Source organism: Lipotes vexillifer, unplaced genomic scaffold (genome assembly GCF_000442215.2).
Source record: "Lipotes vexillifer unplaced genomic scaffold, Lipotes_vexillifer_v1.1 scaffold697, whole genome shotgun sequence".
NCBI lineage: Eukaryota > Metazoa > Chordata > Mammalia > Artiodactyla > Lipotidae > Lipotes > Lipotes vexillifer.
Genome location: NW_006779498.1, coordinates 351356 through 359055, shown reverse-complemented (window position 1 = coordinate 359055; position 7700 = coordinate 351356). Strand labels below are relative to the sequence as shown.

Here is a 7700-nt window from a genome sequence, read left to right as displayed (position 1 = left end):
AATATTCAGGAATTGTTGACATTTGGTGCTGTTTGATGATGTACTGTGGTTGTGTTTAAAAAGGGGAGGTCTTATCTTTTAGAGATGTTGCTGAAATATTTACAAATGAAATGGTATGATATTTGGGATTCAGTTAAAAATAATGGGTGGTAGAATATAAAGGGAACAAAATTGACAAGGAGTTATTAATTGTTGAAGGTGAATAATAGGTACAGTAGAAGTTCATTATACTATTCTTTCTACTATTGTGTAAATACTTGAAAATTTCCACTATGAAAAGTTAAAATGTATTTATGCCACTTCACACTCAGCCAACTGACAAAATTTTAAAAATCTGACAAACTTCAGTTTTGGAAGTATATGGGGAAAGGGTAGCTCATACACATGGTGGGAATGTAAATTCCTACAACAACTTTTGAGAGGGATTTGTGTACACCCCATGACCCAAAAACTCCACATCTGGATATACACTAAGTGATACTTTAGTCCATTAAGAGACATGCAGGAAAGTAAAAAGAGAGAGACATACAGGAACTTTTTTTTTTTTTAAGAAGAAAAATTTTATTTCAAACAAATTCAGTGGTATGTGTGCTACAGCAAAGGCTGGTTGTAGCAGTTTCCTTTCAAACCCGCACTGATGTATAAATTAGACATTATTTGGGAATGATTAGTTTCTGGTAAAATGTAGATTCAATCCAACATTATGCCAATTTTTACATTTATTGTAGACCCTATTTTAGAGGTTAACTTTTCATCACTAAAAAATGAGAATAACCTTACAGCTACTCCTAAGGTAATGAGCTGTGAAATTAATTCCTCACTATTGCTTTGAAAATATACCCCTAGGTTAAGAGAAATTCCGACTTCATCCAAATCTGTTATTTAATTCTTCAGTCGTCACCTACTGTTGGCTTGACTGTCACTCCTCTCCTTATTTGACCTCAACCAATTAAACGCCAGTGTTTCTCAACTCTTCAGCTAAGGGCAATTTTTTCTCCTACTTCTGTGCACACAGGATTAGTCAAAACGATTTTGCCCAAATCAGCCGTGACCGCACTAACTCTTCCTCCTGTCGACAGGGATCCTATGTTCACCATAAGCACTTCATTCTTAGGCAGCTTTTGCACTTTTGCTGCTTTCTTGTCTCCTTCAGTGCGTGCACCTAGAAGCCGTCTAAGCAGGAAATAGGAAATTTCCAATTCTGTGAAGATCTCAGGTAAAGCTCCAACTGCACCAAGTACCTGCCCCACCATTCTGTCAGCCCGGCACAAAGTGGGGTCGGTTTTTCTTCCAACTCCAATAAGACCTCCTGGAGCAGCGTACTGAAGATCATTATGCTCTGCGAAAAGCGATACAATTTTGGAAAAGATGGGTTTACACATGAGCTTTCCTTCACTATCTTTGGAAACAATACCAGGTCTGACTTCTATCTCCTTGCCCGACCTTTAATACTCCTTTTAGAATACTACCACCAGCTACACCTCCCTTAAGGTCATCAACTTCACAGCCAGGTTTGGTGACATCAAAGGATCTAACAACAATAAGTCGGGGTTCTGAAGTAAAGTCTCTTGGGGGTACTGGAATTTTCTTTACTAGGTACTCACAGACAACTTCAATATCGTATTTTAGCTGAGCAGAAATTGGAATAATAGGAGCTCCTTCTGCTACTGTACCTTGTACAAATGCAAGGATCTGTTCATACTGTTCTTTTAGCCTGGCTTTCTTTTACCAAATCAATTTTATCTTGTATAATCAAAATATGCTTCAGTTTCATGATTTCTGTAGCAGCCAGGTATTCGAAAGTCTGAGACTCGTTACCAGCTATCAACGGGAGAGCTGCATCCATCACTGCGGCACCGTTCAGCATAATAGCCATCAAAATATCATGGCCAGGACAGTCAACAAAGGAAACACGTCTGGCTAATTTGCAGTTCCCTCCGGTCCCTGGAATGTCTGTAGGAAACTCATCAGGTGGACTGCTTCCACAGGATCTATAACATTCTGGCCGAGGACAACTTGGGTCGTCAAGTTTATAAATCTTAGCATTAGCATAGCCAAGTGTGATTGTAATGTTTCTTTCTAGTTCATTTGTGAACCCCAGAAATAGCTTTTACAACCGTAGATTGCCCATGAGCTACATGACCAATTGTACCTATATTAATTGTGGCCTGTCTGCTGATAACTTCTGGGAAAGTGGCGTCAACTTGGTAACATCCAAAGTGTTGAGATCTTGCTGAGAAAGGTGCGGCTGCCCTAAAGTCACACCAGCCCCGCACCCCACCATCTTGCCTGGAGAGGAAGGAAGGCGTCCAGGTGGCTGCCTGATCATTTGCAAGGTGGGGCAGTGGAGGCAGGAGGGCCAACTAGGGCCCAGGCCTGGGAGAAGAGGATGGCCGGTGCAGCGGAGGCCTCACTGCTTGGACTTTTCTCCCCACGGATTTGTACAGTGCCTGCCGGCAGAATGACCGCGTGGCAGGCTGACCGCGTGGCAGGGTTCCACTTTGCAACGACGGCGGACGGGTCCCCCTGGCGGCAGGCCCCACCTCCCTGGGCCAGTAACATTTTTTTTTTAATAGGAAAAATGGAAAACAATCAAAATGGATAAATTATGGTATCTTTGGACGGGGGAGGCTATGAAATGTAGAGATTTGGAAATGGCAACTACTTGTGGAGCTAAGAGCTGGGGCCCCATCAGGATAGATTTAGCTCAACAGATGTTGACCTAGACCCACTCTGGGCCAGGCCCTCTGCTAGGTGCTGGGGATGCATAAGTGATATCCTTCAAGGGGTTCAAAGTCTAGATATCAGAGACGGAGGGGGCCTAACACATCATCTAGCTCAACCTACCCATTTCACAGATGTGGAAAATGAGGCCCAGAAAAGTTAACCGACTTGCCAAGGGCACACAGTTGGTTCATGGAGGAACAAGGAATTGAGCCAGGTCTCTGATGCTCAGAGAATCAGGAGATCTTGGAGCCACGCATTCTTAAGTTGAATCCTGGCTCTGTAACTCACTAGCTGTGACCTTGGCCAAGTTATTTAATGTCTCTCTCCTCAGCAGGATAATAATACCTATTCATGGCTTGATGTGAGGATTAAATGAAATGATATACATAAAGCCCTTGCCTCAGTGACTGAAAAGAAATAAGACCTTAATGGATTGGTTATGTACTTGTATTATTATTGATATAAAGTAAGGCCTTAGTGAAGCGACAAAATGCTACATTCTACGTTATTCTCCAAATAGTTAATGCCATACTTCTTAGAGCCAGGATGGTCAAAGCTCTGTACCAAGTTGAAGGCTTGTCCCAGGAGTTAGCTTCTTTCTATTCCAGGCTCCACCCCACGCAGCCACATGTAAGAGAATCCTCACCACCCTCCCACTCTGCTGACTGTCTGCTCTCTGAGGGCCATGCTGAGACGCGACAGGGTAGCACAGCTCTGTAATCTGTGTGGATCCTCCTCCACTACCCTGAGCCTCAGCTACCTATAAAATGAGAATAATAGCAGAATTTATCACATGGGGTTGTTGTGAGGAGTAAATGAACTAATGCCTAGCATATAGTAAGCCCTCAGCATATGAGATACAAGACACCTGTCCCAGGGCATCAGGCTTGGGAGATACACAATCAGCTGCATTCCCCACCCTCTAAGTGCTTCAGTCCAGGGGGGATACAGTCAGAGGCCACTCCCTTCCCATTTCTCCCCACCCTGTCACATTTCAGGCCTGGATTAGGGCCCAGGGGGCCAAGTGATTCTGGCTGCTTTGCGGGAGGCTGGCTCTAAAAAGGACTGAGCCAAACGTTCTGTGTCTGAAACCACCCACATGCTCACCTCTGCTGCTGAGAACCCAGCTCTGCAGAATCACTGACTGTCTCCGGCTAGCTACTGGAGCCAAAGCATTTTATGCTCTGAATAATAAAGCCATCCAGAAAGTTCCCCGTGGCGAGCTGGGAACACACTCCAGTTCGTACCCTTGGGGCCAGGCAGCCAGAAATATCACCAAAGGCCTGCCATCAAAGCCAAGCTCCTGTACTCAGCAGGCTGGAGCCACAAGGCCCAGGGAGTTTCAAACCCCAGTCCCTTCCCTTTCCTGATGCCTTCTTCTCCCAATGAGACCATGTGTATTTTTCACCCAAGACCCTATTTTTACAGAGCATCATAAAACATGCTCAATAAGCTCAGTGACCATTTGTCCCAATTTTTCCAACCCTAGAGAGCAAAGGTCATTGAGGGTCAGAGAAAGACATAGTAAGACCAATATGAGGCCAATGGAACTTGTCAAATATATTTGGTTCACCTGTGGAAGCAGGCATGGCATTGTTCTTTCAAGTGGATGTCAAAGCTGTAAACTTGCAGCTGCTCAAAGGCTGCAGGTGGGAGAGCTGGTCAGATGGCGTATTTGTTATGCATGGTGAGATCCTTGTGAGCAGGGGCTGAGCCTTGTTCCCTTCTCTGTCCAGCACTCAGCAGCAAACACAGTGCCCAGCACTGAGCAGTCAATCCAAAAACACCTGTCAAATGAATAAAGTTGCTTAGTTAGTCCGCCAATGGGTTTAAGATGCTTCTATTGCACATTCTCATATCAGCCTGAACTTTTCCTTCTCATTGCTTACCCTACTTGTAATTAAATAATTGCATGTGCAATTATTTGTTTAATACATGCCTCCTTGACAAGACTGTCAGCTCCCTGGAGGCAGAGACTGCCCCCAGTTTTGTTCAACATTTGTATCCTCAGTGCTGAGAACGGGATCTGGCATATAGCTGGCACTCAATCAATGTTTGTTGAATAAATAAATGAGCAAAGATGGCAAAGACGGCCACGGTCAGTGAGTCGACCCACCCACTAATTTTTTGTTTGTTCTGTTTTGTTTTTATTTTACTGGAGTATAGTTGATTTACAATGTTGTGTTAGTTTCAGGTGTACAGCAAAGTGATTCAGTTATACATGTCATATAGTCATTCTTTTTTAGATTCTTTTCCCATACAGGCCACCACTAATTTTGTTTTTGTTTTTGCGGTACGCGGGCCTCTCACTGTTGTGGCCTCTCCCGTTGGGGAGCACAGGCTCCAGATGCACAGGCTCAGCGGCCATGGCTCACGGGCCCAGCCGCTCTGCGGCATGTGGGATCTTCCCGGACCGGGGCACAAACCCGTGTCCCCTCCATCGGCAGGCGGACTCTCAACCACTGCGCCACCAGGGAAGCCCCACTGCTAATTTTGAAGGCCTGTGCTGCCTGAGGCACTGAGCTTCACTCCCAGGTCAAAGGAAGCTGGCCTAAGGTTTTTTACTTCAAGATGCTGACAGTGCTACGGGAAAGTGTGGGGATACAGGTTTGTTAATACCCAGGCTCAGCTGTTCTTAGAAACAGTCTGCCTCCTAGAAAGTCTATCCATTTACAAAAGAGTACAATGGAGTGGGAAGCAGGCTCATTTGCTGGTTAACCGGGGCCTTCCCTTTGCCTCTAGTTGGTGATTTGGGACATTTGGCCTGGGGATGGATGGACCGGATTTCAGCCTGGAGTTAGTAATGGAATCTACTTTGTAGAGTTGTTATAGGAGAAAATGAGTATATAGGTGTGTAAATATTTACCACAGGACCTGACAGTGGCACTACTGCTCAGTAATGGTATCTAGAGTTGTTGTTGTTACCAATATTCTGCCTTCTAAGGCTGCCCTTGGATGAAGGATGCCATCACCTGGATGAAGATCTTCAGGATGGAAGTCTGGGGCTGGGCTTCTCCAAGGCATCTCCCAGGGACAACCTGGACAGACTGCAGGGAAGGAGTGAATCAGCTATGTAACAGAGACACTACTCCTTACAGAGACACTACTCAAACTGACTTGGGCAAAAGTTGGCCCACACTTCCCTTAAGTCCAGAGTGTAGAACTGCCTTGTGCACAGCTGGATCCAGGAGCTCAGGCAATATCATCAGGATGTTTCTTCCTTGCCTCTATCTGCTGCTGTCCACCTTGCAGCCTTCGGTGTCTCAGAGGGGCTGCCCGAGCTGGCTTTCATCCTGTCCTCTCAGCTACCAGAGAAAAGAGAAAGTCTCCCTTTCCTGAAGTTCAGACCAGACCTCCAGAGTTGAGTCTCATTGGCTGTAACTGAGTCACGTGACCACTCCTGAACCAATCATTGTGGCCAGGGGATGCAAGCCTCTGATTGGCAGAGCTGAGTCACATGCCGACCTCTAGGCTATGGGATGGAGTCAGCTGCATAGATGGGGAGGGAATGAACCGGAGCAATTTAACAATTACTGTTGCCAGAGAGGGAAGAATGTTGCTGGGTCAGCAAAACAAATATCCCCTGCAGATTACAAACCTCTCTGCAGGTCAAGTGGCAAGGGCAATGTCACAGTGAGACCAAACAAACATCAGTTCCATCAGACAAATAAAGTGATAGGATCTGGAGGGATTCCCAGAGGACAATGGGGCATTTACTCAGCAATCTGCCAAAAGACCTGTTCTACAGGACCAAGATTAGGGCGAGGCAAATGAGGCACCTGCCTCAGGCACCAAGTTAAGGGAAACACAAAAAAACTTAGTAACCTAGATAAATAATACTTGAATACAATATTTTTTTATTAAAAAAAATAAATCTGGGCTTCCCTGGTGGCGCAGTGGTTGAGAGTCTGCCAGCCGATGCAGGGGACACGGGTTTGGGCCCCGGTCCGGGAAGATCCCACATGCCGCGGAGCGGCTGGGCCCGGGAGCTACGGCCGCTGAGCCTGCGCGTCCCGAGCCTGTGCTCCACAACGGGAGAGGCCACAACAGTGAGAGGCCTGCGTACCGCAAAATAAATAAATAAATAAATAAATCTATTTATTTATTTATGGCTACATTGGCTCTTCATTGCTGCACACAGGTTTTCTCTAGTTGCGGCGAGCGGGGGCTACTCTTCGTTGCGGTGCGCGGGCTTCTCATCGCGGTGGCTTCTCTTGTTGCGGAGCACGGGCTCTAGGCGTGTGGGCTTCAGTAGTTGTGGTTCGCGGGCTCTAGATCGCAGTCTCAGTAGCGGTGGCGCACGGGATTAGTTGATCCGCAGCATGTGGGATCTTCCCAGACCAGTGCTCGAACTCGTGTCCCCTGCATTGGCAGGCGGATTCTTAACCAGAGAAGTTCAAATATAATATTTTAAAAATCAAAATTAATGCCCCAAATCCATGATGAACAAAATACCAAAACTTTAAATGAAAGCAGTATAAGTAATAGTGCCGTAGAGAGCCATATTGAAGCTTGGGGCAAAAGGAAAAATCAGAACTACTGATTTTACTTTTATGTAAAATTTTGGTATTTTGTTCATCATGAATTTTCTGGCATTAATTTTGATTTTTAATATATTGCATTAAAATATTACTTGTCTTGATTTCTGAATTTTGGGGCACCCCCCTAAATTTTGTGCTGGAGGCAGGATGCCTCAATTCCTCTTACCCTAGTCTAGGCCCTGCTATCTATCTGCTGTGGGATTTGCTGCAGACAGAGAGGGAAAGCCACCCTGAGATGAAGAGATGTGTCCAAATTGGCATTCCCTGGTGGGAAGGGTCCTGGGCTGGAAGTGAAGCCCTGGTAGCAGCCCTGGTTCTGCCACCCGTGTGCTGTCACTCTGCTACCCCGGGAAAATATTTTCCTCTCTAGTCCTCAGTTTTTCCACTTGCATATGAGGGACAGGGCATGATTAATGGCATTCAAGCAACAGA

General features: G+C 45.7%; 1 pseudogene; it reads right to left on the bottom strand.

Annotated features, from left to right (window-relative positions):
* Window positions 1-890: 890 nt before the first annotated feature.
* On the bottom strand, window positions 891-2284 carry LOC103072659 (eukaryotic translation initiation factor 2 subunit 3 pseudogene; annotated as a pseudogene).
* Window positions 2285-7700: the final 5416 nt, after the last annotated feature.